Consider the following 15395-nt stretch of genomic DNA (forward strand, 5'->3'; position numbering starts at 1 on the left):
TCATGTGGCAAGAAAGGTGTAACCACTTACTTGTTTACGATTCAGGGAATGTTGAGTCTTCTGACAGATTTCATAGTTCAGGCTTGACACTTTTAATTTTATTTTGTTTATTAGAATGCCTCTTATTCATTTATTTTATTTCATTTTTCTTATTCATGTGTTTTATCAGCAGATGGACTTCATATGCTTCCCTGAGGTAGGAGGGTAATGAGAGGCACACATTTTTAAAAATGTTCAATATTCTGAACGTGCTGTTGAATATGGTAGATGGTCAGCAAATATTTGCTGATTTAATGTACAATGGAAAAGTACCAATGACTAAGTTAAATGGTTGTTTTATGGTCTGAATGAGCTTATTACTTTTGTTATGCACCAATGTACTGCATATGACGTACTTCTCATTTGTAAGCTTTTGTAGTACAAACCACAGTCAACTATGTCTATGTTTACTTCAAATAAGATATGTATATAATTTTAAAATGTTTACCTCAACTTGGGACTTAATTTTTAAAATCTGTAAATACCATTTCATAAGCAATCCAACTGGTAATGATAAATAAGTGCAGAGTCTCATCTCCATTCGACATCAGTGTCATCAATGCCTATGGTCTCTATGCTTTGTTTGCTAACAGATTGTTATTAGGATCTTGCACATTCTGACTTTACTTGTCATTGATTAATTGAGTTATATAAAATAAGACAGTGATTATAGGTTTTATAATAAATATGAGCTCTTTATTTTGTGCCTCCAGACTTGTGAGTATGGATTTGTCAGTGTCCATCTTTAACTTTTAATTTGCTTTGAATTTCACTTACTGCCCAGTATCATCTTCACAAACTTCCCTATGTTCATAAATAATGAAATACATTTGCTTCTGTGTATATGCCTTCTTACTCCTCAATATGCCCTTCTTTAATGTTTCTTTTCCTTGGAATGCTGTCCACTATTCCTCACCTGCAAAGTGATGTTCATTCTATATTGTGAGAGAGGCATATTAAATCATTATTTTCTCTACTCTCCTTATACTTTTAAAATCTATTCATCAGTGAATTATCAGATTAAATGATAATTGTTTCCTTACATGTCCCTTTCCCACTGGATATTAAACACTTCAGGGAAGTGAATGTTGTCTTACTATCTCAGTAAATCCATTAGTTTAGAGCCTGGTAGTAGCAAACTTTTGAGAGATTTCTGTGACACAAATAGCCATGCTATAGGTTCGCCACTACCAGGACAGTGCTTGGAATCCAGTTGTTACTTAGTAATGATAATTAATTGTTTATTTTAATTTACTTTAAACTAAAGTCTCTTTATATTTTCTCATGAATCAACCCTCAATAAAGTTATGTTTTAAAAATGGTTCAAATCCTTGAAGCATGTTGCATTAAAATATATTCTCTAAGAACTATTATGTCAATGATATTTCCATCACAAAAGATCTTCATGTAAAGAATTTTACTTCACTTTTTAAATGTTCTGTCTTGTTTTCTTTCTCTTTTTTTGGTACTGGGAATCAAACTTGAGACCTTGCATTTGCGAGGCAAGTGGCAGAACCACTGAGCTAAATCCCCGGCCTGTCTTTTTTTCTGAATAGCCCCACAAGCTAATTTATCTTTCTGTGCTTCAGTTTTCCCCCCTTTAAAAAAGCGATAAGTGCCAGGCATGATGGCACACACCTATGATTCTAGCACTCAGGCAGCTGAGGCAGGAGGATCTGTGTGAATTTGAGTCCAGCCTGGGCTACCCAGCGAGACCCTGTCTGAACTCTTCCCCACCAAAAAAATAAATTAATTACTTCAATAATAATAATATCTGCCTTCTGTTGTGAGGATTAAGTAAATTTATAGACATAAAGTAGGTAAAACAAAGCTCTTGTAGCTGGCTGCTTTGGAATGTATTTCTTTACTCATTTTTGGGTTTTTCTGTATAGTGCCCAGTGAGGAAAAGCTCCTTACAAATATCTCTTTGGAATTTTGACTCATACTCTCCATCTTATCATGGTAGTCCTGAAACTGACCACCTCCCAAACCTGAGGAATTTGCAGTCTGCTACTACAGCTACTTTTGTTTTTTTTTAAAAAATATGTGCTACTGATGATCAGGGCCGTTCCTCAGGAAAAAAAAATTAATATCCTATATTCCAGAAACAAATTACAAGAAATAACAGTTTTTACCTAATTTTACTAAATCAAAAAATATATTTTACAAAAAAGAAATAAATCAGGGAATTTTAAATCATTGTTTTGTGATTCATACTTATGTCATGGGCATGTCTATGATTAAGTGATATGTCTTTGAGTGGAATTACTAATTAATTTTCCTTTTGAGGAAGAAAATATCTCTGATTCTGCTGAGAAACATATATTTTTAGTTGAGCGAGTAGAGTTTAGATGAAAGGAAATGATGTGGCTCATCTGTATGTATGATAATACTTGGCTGACAGAATTAAATTTGATTGACAAGTGCCTAATATAATTTTGACAGTTATTATTAAAATATATGCAAGATGTTTAAAAACTATAGTAAATCCATATATAATATTTATAGATCACATTCTGAAATATGTACGTGTGACTAGAAAATTTATTTTTATCCAGTCTTTGGTGACTATTTCTTATGTGTTAGCCCTATTATCATCTAGTGTGCTAGCTAGACTTTCATTACTATAAAAATACCTTAGGCACTAGTTTATAAAAAGAAAAGGTTCATTTATCTCATGAGGCTGCAAATTCCTCATTCTGGAGGGTCCAGTCTGAGATCAGGTGGCCTTCTTGCTTTCAGCCTGTGGTGAGGGTCCTGGATGGCGATGACAGGGAGTGTCAAGTAAACTGCTCACATCGTGATGCAGGAAGTAGGAGAGAAGGGACTGTACAGGATCTCCTGATCCCTTTAGGTCATGGCTCCAATGCCCCAAGGGCCTCTCTCTAAAATCAATCTTGTGAAGAATCAACCCCTCCCAATAGCAATACCCTGGGGACTTAGACTTGCACTCATGTACCTTTGGAAGATACTATCCAGATTCAAACCACAGTGTCTAGTGTGTTTAGATATATTTTCCACATTGAGTCATTCTAAAACAATGATAGACTATCATTTTCTTCTACTCTTCTTTTTACTCATCAATTATAAATAGATCTTAATGAACATCTTCAAGCTTAAGTATCTTTATAATTTCATACTAGGTTTTTTTCTCAAAATTCAACCTATTTGCATATAAGCAGCATTGCCTGGCATTTCAATGGATATGTCTGTGATTTGGAGAGAGAGAAACCTAGGACACATTTTTCAACATCAAAGTTTATTTGATATTCCAAAATATCATATTTTATTAGTAAAATATTGAGTGCTTTGACTCTCAAATTTCTGCTGGGATACAAAAATTCATACATTAAGTGGAATCATGTGATTTAACTAAATGCATCTTCTGATAAAGAGAATAAACTTTACACTATTATTAAGTTGTATAGAGAATTGTATAGTGTACATTATGGTAATGAATTATATTAAATGAAATTAAGAAGTACTTATTCATCTTTCATATTTGTGTTAGTCAACTTTCCATCACTGTGAGAAAATACTGGAGAAAATCAACTTAAAGGAGGAAAGCTGTTTTTGGTTCACAGTTACAGTCTGTGGTCAGCCTGTTAAGTTGCTTTTAGCCCTGTCGCTAGGCAGAAACATCATGGTAAAGGGCATGGTAAAAGAAACTGGATCACCTCACGGCAGTCAGGAAAGAGGGAGAGATGCAGAAAGAGAGGGAGAGGAAAGGAGGTTGAGAGAGAGGAATGAAATACTCCCAGTGACCTATTTCTTCTAACTTCCGGTTAAGCTCCACTTTCTGAAACTTCCACCGTCCCCCAATAGGGCCAACAGTTGGAGACCAACACATGAGCATGTGGGAGGTGTTCCAGATCTAAACTCTAAGAGAATTTATATACAGGAAATATTTTTTAAAAATAATTCAATTTGTATAATTATTTCTTCATTCATTTAATATATAATTATTGATCACTGGAAATGTATAGTCAGTGTCTGAGAAATTAGAATACTAGTGAACAGATTTGCAGAATCTTTGCTCTTATGGAGCTTACACTCTACTGCTAATGTGAAGTCATGTTGAAGATATATAAACTTAATGAATACAAAAAGATATATATTAGCACTTGATATTAAAATTATTCATGAAAACTTCTTCTCTGAATTGTCTTTTCAAAAGAACTATTTTGCACTAGGTACAGAGGGTCAGTTTTTCTCTTTTACTTGCTCCTGTAGATGTTTAATTCAAAAGTCTCTGTCAAATTTAAAATGTTTTACCAATTAAAGTCTTAACAGTGCTAGGGCTGGGGATTTAGCTCAGTGGTTCCATCACCCGCTTTGTAAGCACAAGGTCCCAAGTTCGAGCCTTGGTACAAAAAAACAAAAACAAAAACTTGTTAACAGTGGGGATATGAGCATAAAGTTGCCTTGCCCTTTCTTGTAGCATTCTTCCCAAATATTTTAATGATTCAATCTCTTTTTGCTCTCGTTTTTATTGAAATTCTCTATGAGGAAATATTATCTATAACTTCTGCTCCGAGAGCACCTTGAACTCTGTTCCTCATCTGAGGTTAACATTGGATGAATAGCTCTAGTGTCTTCCCATTACCTCTGCAATCACCTAAAACCAGCCTCTTGGCCACCTCTCATTCCCATAGTCAGGCGGGAGCTACAACTCAGCCAACATCCCTCCTTAGGCACTGCTGCTGTCTCTCTCTGATGAGTCATCAAAAAAACTGCCTGACAGGGCAAAGGTAGGGATGGCCCAGGCCCATTACCACTATTGGCAGAATTCTTCAAACTCCCATGGGCCATGGTTGTTGACCTTTCCAGAAAATCCTTGAAAGCATCAGCTGTGCAACTTCAGTGTTACTGTTTTTGCCAGAATGGTGGAAGCTGTCGGTCCAGCAGCTATTCTTCTCTCAATTGGGACAAGCTGTCACTAATACAGGTGAGGCTCTCCTAGATGCCACCTAGCCACTCCCAGAGATATTTACTTTGGTTATAGCAAGGTTCAGATACAGACCTATCCTGAGTGATTCTGCACTATATTCACTCGGGATGACTCTGCAGCCCTCTGCCCCTACTTCCAAAATCCAAAAAAGATCCACAAAATGTAGGAGACTATGCATGGTTGGGCTGCTTTCCTTTTTGGAGAAGTGTTCCCTCGCATTCCTTGGGTGAATCCAAGGGGGCTGTCTCCTGCGCACTAGCCTCCAATGCTTTGGCATAGGTCTCCATAAAAGACCGTTGTGGGTGGTTTTAGTCGGCCTACTCATGATTTTTAATTTCCAGTAGAGTGGGATAAGTGGGTTGTACTGAGAAATAGCTGGTAACAGTAAGTGTTAGTAGCCTTGAGTATGACTGGTAATTGGTGGGCTGCTGAAGAGCTCCAGAGAGCAACAGAACAGCAAGAAGCCGAGAAAAGCAGGGACCTGTGAACCTCTGTAGATAACTACAGAGATCTGCAGTGAACTTGAGAGACCAAAGGAGAGCAGTGGAGACCTTCGGAAGTGGACCAGAGAGGTGGCTGAATGTGCTGTAAGAGCTCTAAGAAGCTGCCAAAGAGTCTGTGAGCCCTGGCTGCTCTGAAGCTGATAGGGACAGCTGGAAGTGGACAGAATTTGTAAACCTGAGAGCTAAGAGGTACTGGCACTCAAATTTCAGAGCTATAGCATCAAGGGCCAAGAACTACCATCACTCAAAGCTCAGAGCTGTTAACATCAAAAGAGCTGTGCTTTGCCCACTCAGGATATATATCCAAATTGAGCAAAAGACCCCCAGCTGATTGGTGACAACTTTACCTTGCAGTTTCACCTCAAATTCAATCAGTTATAGGATATAACAGAAGGATTTTACTTTATTGTAAAATTATTTACTGCAATGATTTTCAAAAGTGTATCCTTCTAGAAAGCCTAAATAATCTCAGTTATTGAATCTCAAGGTTTCCATAAATAATAATTCATAAAGAACCTTAAGTGTTCCTAGGAATTATATTAGGAGGATATGGTTTGAAATGTTTCTTCACCAACTAGTTGTTTTCCACAATGTGTGTCTGCTTCAATGTGGCCAAACAAGTAAAAGCAACAACAAATATTTGATAAAAACAAAGAAAAAGCTATGGAAAATTTCATGTGGTAATTGAGTTCTGCAAGGTTATGGATATGGTTTCATTCATTGACTTGAGCCCAGGGCATTGGATATAGTGCTCACATAAAGAAGCTTTTTTGATGAATGAAAAAGAGGTCATAATTAGCATATTGAAAAATAATATCTTGTGTTTAGTTAGGCCATCAAATCTGAAAAATTGTAGGGAAAATACTTGCTTTAATTTTTGGTATTAGAATCAGATCAATTAATCTGTATAAGAAATATATCATATAGTATTGGTATAACTTCAGTATGTCATAATGTAATGCAGAAGAGTCACACCCTATCATTGTATAATTGAGAAAGAGAAAGCAAATGTTTGGTGAGACTAATTGAACCAAAAAGAAACAAGACAATAAAAGTGTATGTTCAGTACAGAGCATTGTTAGATATTTTATAGCCCTCTTTATCAGTTGGTATTCTTAATTGAACTTATATTTGTGAAGAAGTAAACTCTTATCTGGTTACTGAAATAATTTAAGCTAAAGCTCAAAAAATTATTTTTCAACACATTTTCAAGAGGCATAACATTGAAGCACAAAAATCACTATAAGGAGAATCATGTATCCATTCTATTGAAACTGAAACTCAGTAATTCCCTTAAACTGTAATTTGTCAAGATAATCAGTTGTCTCTTCTTTGCTCAAGCATCTCTTTCAATTTTTAACATTAGTTTCTGAATTTCTAAACATAGGCTTGTTTATCATATCAACTGTTTTATATTTATGATCAAGCATTATGACACTTGCCAGTATGCTATTTCTATTAGTACAAATTTTTCCTTATATCAAATCCCTGAAAGAAATGAGCCACAGCTAAGTGAAATGATGATTTAGTGGACACAAAATGCCAGTACCCTGGTGAGATATCTGGCACATTGGAAGAAGCATCAGCTAATGGAAAGTAGAGGGTTTATACAAATAATTATTTCTGGGTTAATTATGTTGTGCTGTCAATTTATTTTTGCCAGAAAAAAATTAATGGAAAATGTTCAGTTAAGTAAAATTCTATAAAGAGATAAAATAGAAAAGAAAAAAGTCAAAATTTAATTGGTTTCTAGAGCAAGAGGTTTTTTTTAGAAAACTGTCAAATAAAAGAAATTGCCATACTGACAGATTTCATTATAGTACATGACTGTGCCAATCACATGTAATGGAGAATAATATTATGTATCTGCTAAAATATGATGGGTAGAAGTGTACATCCTAAAAATTTTAGTGAAATGGAAATGTATATTCTTAAATACCATATTGAAAATGACCATGAGCATCTATTTCAAGAATGGAATTGGAATGTTCCAAACAAATTTTAAAATAAACATGATTTTTTTATTTGTAGTTTGTAGTTACTCAAGAAAAGGAAGATATTCCTTTTGGTTTTTACATATGTGGTAAATAAAGACCATCCTTAAAAATTTCCCAACTGATTTAAAAGAGTCATTAGTACCTTTTGCTTAAAGAATCATTTTTGAAGTGCAGAAATGTCTTAGAAATAATTATAGATTGGAATCAGATTTTTAAAAAAATTCACCATCTATGTAGTTAAGGGTAAATAACATATGATTATTAAAAGGAGAGTTAGATAAAGGTTTTGCTTACATCATTTGTGTTTTTAAAATTCTATGATTTTCACAACACTGAACCATAAATTGAAGCACCTGCAAAATCATTTGTCTCCTCAAATTTGTCCATTCCTTGCCACACCAAATTGTTCTTTGGAGATTGTAATCAGAGTTACACAAATGATATCAAAAATTACACCTGAGCTACAAAAAATTATCTTCCATTTATTGGTTAAAAGTTATACCTATACTTCTAAGAAGAATGCTAAAAAATGATTTTCTTCTTTGTGATTATTAAAACATTGATTTTCATAATCTGTAGATTTTTTGTTTTGTATTTCCCTCAATTTCTAGGTCCTTTGCTTGAAACTTTATCCTAAATGAACTCTCTTTGTTCCCTCCCTTTCAATCCCTACTTTCCTCCTTTTGATCTTTCTTCCCTTCCTCCTTTTTTTTTTTTTTTTGCAGTGGCTGTAAGTTTTATTTCATCACTTAATCAATCAGTTATTTTGGATGAATGATATACTTTAATTTTACACTGCCTGAACTTTATTTTGCACAGAAAATTCATTAATTATTACTTCAATTTGAGGGGCAACCCTTCTGCATATAGCTTTCAGTCTGGACCAAACAGTTTGTCATGGCAATAAATAATTACGTATTTAAGAAAAACCAATTTTTGTGTTTGACTTAATGTATTCTACATTTAGGAAATGATGCATTCTTTTTTTTTATTAATTTCTTTTATTGGTACATTGTAGGTATACAACACAATTACATTTCTCATTGGGAATTGTACCTTTACATAATGCATCTTGGTTCTTATTTTTTCCCCATTCCTAGCCCTCCCTTCATGCCCTCCACCCTTCCCCATTTACAAAGACTTTATTTCCATTTTTTCCATTTCTCATCATTTTTCCTTTCCCTTCTTTCCTTTCCCCTGCCCCTCCCACTACCCCTACCCTTTTGGACCTTTTCTTCCTATTTTGCATTATCAATTATTCATTCTAATCAATGGTACATTTTAGGTATACAATATGATAACATTCATCATTGGAAATTTGCACCTTTACATAGTCTCCCTTGGTTCTTATTTTTCACCCTTGCCCAGCCCTCCCTTCAACCCCTCCATCCCTCCCTATTTACAAAGATTTTGTTCCTATTTTTCCATTTTCTCATATTAATGCCATTCCCTTCTATCCTTTCCTCTAGCCCTCCCACTTCCTTCCCCTTTGCCCCTTTTCTTCCTATTTCACATTACCTACTATACATTTAGTCCTTATTTACACTTTCAGTTTCTCACACCAGAGAAACTATTTGGTATTTATTCATTTGTGTCCTATTTATTTCACTTAAGAGTATTGCCTCAATGTGCATCCACTTAGCTATAAATGTCTCTAATTTCTCATTTTTTATGGCTGAGTAGTACTCCATTTTATTAAAAAACCACATTTTCTTTATCCAGTCTCCAGTTGATGGGCATTTGGGCTGTTTCCAAGTTTTAGCTGTTACAAACTGTGCTGCTATGAACATGGGCACACATATATCACTGTGGTATGATTCTTTTAATTCTTTGGGGAAGATCCCTAGCAATGGAATAGCAGGGTCAAATGGGACTTCCAGTCCTAGTTCTTTGAGGTATCTCCATACTGATTTCCACAGTGCTTGCACCAGTCTACACTCCCCCCAGCAGTGGAGCAGGGGTCCTCTTTCCCCACAGCCTCACCAACATTTGTTATTGGTGGATTTCATGATAGTAGCCATTCTTTCTGGAGTGAAGTGGAATCTCAGCATTGTTTTCATTTGCATCTCTCGAAACACCAGTGAGGTTGAACATTTTTTCACGTATTTATTTGCTATTTCTACTTCTTTGTCTGAGGAATGTCTGTTCATTTCAGATGCTCATTTTTGGACTGGGTCTTTAAATTTGGGAGGTCTGATCTTTTAAGTTCTTTATAGATTCGAGATAGTAGACCCTTGTCTGAGGGACAGCAGGTGAAGATTTTTTTCCCACATTGTGGGTTGTCTCTTCACACTGCTGGTGGTTTCTCTTGCTGTGCAGAAGCCTTATTAATAAGAAGAGATTCCACTTGTTGATTGTTTGTGCTAGTTCACAGGCAACTGAGGTTTTGTTCATAAAATCTTTTCCTACACCAATGTCTTCAAGGGTTCTACCTAACCTCTGTTCCAACTGGTTCAGAGTTTCTATTTTAAAATTTAGATCTTTAATCAATTTTGATTTTAGTTTAGTGCATGGTGAGAGATATAGGTCTAGTTTTAATCTTTGTCAAGTTGAAGCCCAGTTTTTCCAGCACCATTTATTAAAGAGGCTATCTTTCCTCCAGTGAGGGTGTTTGGCTCCTTTATCAAAGATGAGATGGCTGAGTGTGTCTGGCATTGTTTCTGCATCTTCTAATCTGTTCCACTGGTCCTCAGGTCTGTTTCTTTGCCAGTACCATGCTGTTTGTATCACAGTAGCTTTGTAGTAGAGTTGCAGGTTGGGGATTGTGATACCCCCTGCCATGTCTCTGTTACCTAGAATTGCTTTTGCTATTCTGGGTCTCTTCTTGCTCCAAATGAATTTTTGGATTGTTTTCTTGAGGTGTATGAAGTATGCTGCTGGGATCTCAATTGGAATTGCATTAAATCTATATAGCAGTTTTGGAAGTATGGCCATTTTCACTATATTAATCCTTCCTACCCAGGAGCAGGAGATGTCTGTCCATTTTCTGATATCATCTTCAATCTCTCTTTTCAGAGTGCCATAGTTTTCAGAGAAGAGGTCTTTGATTTCTTTCATTAGGTTGATTCCTAGGTATTTCAGTTTTTTGGATGCTATTGTGAAAGGAATTATTTGCCCTATTTCTCTCTCAGTGAGCCTGTCATTGGTGTAGAGGACAGCTATTGATTTTTGTGTGTTGACCTTGTAACCAGCTACTTGACTGAATTTGGTTATTAAGTCTAGAAGACTTTTGGTGGAGTTCTTGGGGTCTTCTATATAGAGTATCATGTCATCTGCAAATAATGACAATTTGACTTCTTCATTTCCTATCTTTATTCCTTTTATTTCTTTCTCTTGCCTAATTGCCCTGACTAATGTTTCCAGAACTATATTGAACAAGAGTGGTGATAGTGGACATCCTTGTCTTGTTTCCGATTTGAGTGTGAAGGATTTCAGTTTTTGACCATTTAGTATGATATTGGCTGTTGGTTTTTCATAGATGGCTTCTATCAGTTTGAGGTAGAGACCATCTATTCCAATTTTTTGCAGAGTTTTTTTTTTTTATCATAAATGCATGTTGGATTTTGCCAAATGCTTTTTCTGCATCTATGGAGATAATCATATGGTTTTTGTCCTTGGCTCTATTGATATAGTGTATTACATTGATTGATTTTCATATATTGAACCATCCCTGCATCCCTGGGATGAATCCCACTTGATCAGGGTATATGATCTTCTTGATGATCTTCTGCATTCTATTTGCCATTATCTACTTAAGCTTTTTTGCATCTATGTTCATTAGTTAGATTGGCCTATAGTTCTCTTTTTCAGTTGGGTCTTTCTCTGCTTTGGGGATCAAGGTGATGCTTGCTTCCAGGAATGAATTTGGGAGTATTGCTTCCCTTTCAATTTCATTGAAGAGTTTAAACAGTAGTGGCAGCAGTTCCTCTCTAAATGTCTTGTAGAATTCAGCAGTGAAGCCATCAGGGCCCAGGCTTTTCTTAGTTGATAAGATTTTAATTATGTTTTCAATTTCATTGGATGATATTGAGTTGTTCAGAATTTTTAGGTCTTCTTCATTCAACTTTGGTAATTCATATGCATCTAGGAATCTGTCCATTTCTTCTGTGTTGTCCATCTTATTGGTGTATAGGTTGTGGAAGTAGGTATTGATGATTCTCTGGATTTCTGCTGGGTCTGTTGTAATTTCACCCTTTTCATTCCTAATTGCATGGATTTGGGCCTTTTCCTTCCTTTTTCTGACAAGGTTGGCTAAAGGATTGTCAATTTTGTTGATTCTTTCGAAGAACCAACTCTTGGCTTCATTGATTTTTTTGTATCATTCTCTTAGTCTCCATTGCATTGATTTCTCCTCTGATCTTTATAATTTCTTCCCTTGTATGAGCTTTGGGGTTGTCCTGGTCTTCTTTTTCTAGAAGCTTGAGGTTCAGCATGAGGTTGTGTAATTGGGCTCATTCTGTTTTCCTAATATGCATATTCACTGCTATGAATTTTCCTCATAAGACTGCTTTCATTGTGTCCCATAGATTCCGGTATGTTGTATTGTCATTGTCATTGAATTGAAGGAACTGTCTGATTTCTTCTTTAATTTTCTCTGTGACCTATTGGTTATTCAGAAGTGTGTTGTTCAATTTCTACATGTTTATGAAATTTTTTGAGTTTCTTTTGCTATGGATCTCCAATTTCATGGCACTATGGTCTGATAATATACAGGGGATAACTTCAATTCCTTTGCACTTACTTAAACATGTTCTATGTGTGAGTATGTGGTCTATTTTGGAGAATGACCCATGTGCAGTTGAGAAGAATGTGTATTCTGATTTTGTGGGGTAGAAGACTCTGTAAACATCTGTTAAGTTCATTTGTTCAAGAGTTTGATTGAATTCTAGTATTTTATTACTTATTTTTAGTCTAGTTGATCTATCTATTTGTGACAGTGGGGTGTTGAGGTCCTCCACTACAATTGTATTAGTGCATATATGACTTTTCATGTCCATTAGTATTTGTTTTATATAGTTGGGTGCACTAGTGTTTGGTGCATAGATATTTATGATTGTCACCTCTTCCTTTTGGATTGTTCCCTTTACAAGGATGTAGTGTCCTTCTTTGTCTCTCTTAATCAGTGTTGGTTTGAAATCTACTTGATCTGCAAAGAGGATAGCTACTCCTGCTTTTTTTGGGTTTCCTTTTGCATGGAGTATTGTTTTCCACCCTTTAACTTTCAGTCTATGAGTTTCCTTTTGAATTAAGTGTGTTTCTTGTATGCAGCATATTGTTGGATTTTGCTTCTTGACCCATTCTGCCAGTCTATTTCTTTTGATTAGTGAATTGAGACCATTAACGTTGATGGTTATAACTGAAACATATTGCTATGACTTTTTCTTTTGTTGGGTTCTCCCCCTTTACATTTAATTTCTTGTCATGCCAGATGGATTCATTCTGCTTTGCTTCCTGGGGTTGTGATCCTCAATGTCTGTTCCTAGGATATTGTGTAAAATTCTTTGGAGTGCTGCTTTGGTATTCACGAAGTTTCTAAGGTGCTCTTTGTCATGAAAGTATCTTATTTCTCCATCAATTTTGAAAGATAGTTTTTCAGGGTACATCAATCTGGGTTGGAGACTGTTTTCTTTTAGGGCTTGGAATATGTCACTCCAAGCTCTTTTTGTCTTGATGGTTTGTGTTGAGAAGTCTGCTGTGATTCTGATGGGCTTTCCTTTGTATGTGATTTGTTTCTTTTCTCTGACTGCTTGGAGAACTTTGTTCTTCTGTTGTGTTTCTGGAATCTTAACAGTTTTATGCCTATGTGTAGACTTTTTTTAATCAAGGCCATTTTGAGTCTTATATTCCTCACTTATCTGTATGTCAAGCTCTTTTCCCTTGCTTGAGAAGTTTTCTGCCATTATTTCTGTGAGGAGATTTTTTTATGTCATCTCCACTCTCTCCTGTTTCTTCATTGAGCCCAATCAGTCTTATGTTATTCTTCTTTGCATCATCTAGCAGCTGCTGGATTGATTTCTCATGTTCCCTTATAATTTTGAAGCAATTTTTCTTTTCCTCATCACTAATTGCAATCTTATCTTCTATATCTGAAATTCTGTCCTCACAGTGGCTCATTCTGCTGTGTAGACTTTCAATGGAGTTTTTCATGTCCTGGAAATCTATTTGCATGTGTTTTATGGATTCCATTTGTTTCTTATGTTGGGAGTCCATCATGTTCCTGAGCTCCTCTCTAGATTTATTAATCATGTCTTGCACTAGGAGCACAATTTCTCCTGTTATCTGAGAAATTATTTCTGATTTCATTTTTTCCAGATCCCCTTTGTTGCCAGTTCAGTGGGTCCAGGTTGTTGAGTATCAGAGTGTTCCATCTCATTTCCCTTTGGGGTTGCTGTAGGTAATCTGGAAGTCTGGTTTTGAGACTTATTTATGTGTTTTCTCATTTCGACTGGGGCGGGGGGCTGTTAGCGCCTGCACGGATTACCTCCTCTGAGTTGGGAGTGGTGCGACAGGGGCCGGGAGCATTGGTAGGTATGGTGACCCAAAAGCCCTTTCCTGTGGGCTGGGAACAGCAGGAGGGATGGTGGCTGGGAAGCCCCTTCCTCTGGACCAGAAGCAGTGGGATGGCAGCTCAGAAGCCCCTACCTCTGGGTCGGTAGTGGTGGGAGGGATGGTGGCCCGGAAGCTCCTTCCTCTGGGCCAGGAGCAGGTGGACAGAAGGTGGCCCAAAGGCCCTTTCCTCTGGGCTGGTAGCAGCGGGAGGGATGGTGATCGGGAAGCTCCTTCCTCTGGACCAGGAGCAGTGGGATGGCAGCTCAGAAGCCCCTACCTCTGGGCAGGGGGCAACGGGACTCAGTACCTTGGTCTGGTGGTCTGGTGTCCTCTGCATCTTTGTAGTGTGAACCAGGTGGCTGTCTGTCTGCAGAGGGCTGATTCGGCATGTTCTGTGGGACTCAGGACCTTGGTAGGGCATGGGCAGACGTGCCTTTCTGCCAATGCATTCTTGTTCAGTTTACCAAAATAGGTTTTATAAACTTTTGTTTTCCTAATAGTGAAACACTGTTACATTCATGTTGCACCGCTCTTTACAAACATAACTCGGTTTTGTCCATGGTGTAAACAGATACGATTACATGGAGAGATAGAGGTTGTATAATATTAATAAGACTTAGAATTCAAAATCAATCATCAGAAGCTTGGAATATGTGTTATGAAAATAAGGAGTTTATTTTTCAAGGGAAAACCTTGGAGCTTTAAGCTTAAAATTAGAAAATTATTTGGGATCTTAGTTAAAAGTTAACTGAGTAGTCAACAACCTACGAAATAAAACCAATTCTGGTCTGCCCAGTTTCCGAAAGTTAAACACGTGACAATACAATAATTTTGAAAACAAGTGTTAGCAAATAACCAGGTTACAGAGGGACTACACCAATTGTTTTAAACAAATCTTTTCTATTGACTATGAAAAAAATTGAAGTTAACTGAAATATTACTAAATAAAAGTATTATGAAAATTCTAAAGTTCTAAGAAACAATTGTATTTTCTAAATGGAAGTCACCAAACCAAGGCCCACAGCCCAGACCTATCCAACTGTTTGTTTTTGTAAACACCACTGCACTTTTTTGCCTATTTGTGCGGTAGGAAATTTCAAAGATCATGATTTGCCTGCAAAAGCCTAAGATATTTGGTATCTTGACCCTTTACAAAACAAGTTTGTTGACTTCTATTTTACTTACTTCCTAGGGACAAACAGACTCAAATACAAAGATTCTGGAGAACAAAGTTTAATGATCATCTAAAATTAAATATATGTAGAAAATACAGAAATGTTCACTCAGAATATTAACTCAAGATAAAATCCATACTTTCCAAACATTTAATATTTTATGTGTTACAGGCAAGAAATT

General features: G+C 36.3%; 1 long non-coding RNA gene across 3 annotated transcripts in view; it reads right to left on the reverse strand.

Moving 5' to 3' along the window:
* Positions 1–15395, reverse strand: part of LOC147824941 (uncharacterized) — a 91247-nt gene that overhangs the window by 51278 nt on the left and 24574 nt on the right. The window lies entirely within an intron of this gene.

Source organism: Heterocephalus glaber, unplaced genomic scaffold, assembly GCF_053883595.1.
Source record: "Heterocephalus glaber isolate CG9 unplaced genomic scaffold, H.glaber_assembly_v1.0 deba00001523, whole genome shotgun sequence".
NCBI classification, from domain to species: domain Eukaryota; kingdom Metazoa; phylum Chordata; class Mammalia; order Rodentia; family Bathyergidae; genus Heterocephalus; species Heterocephalus glaber.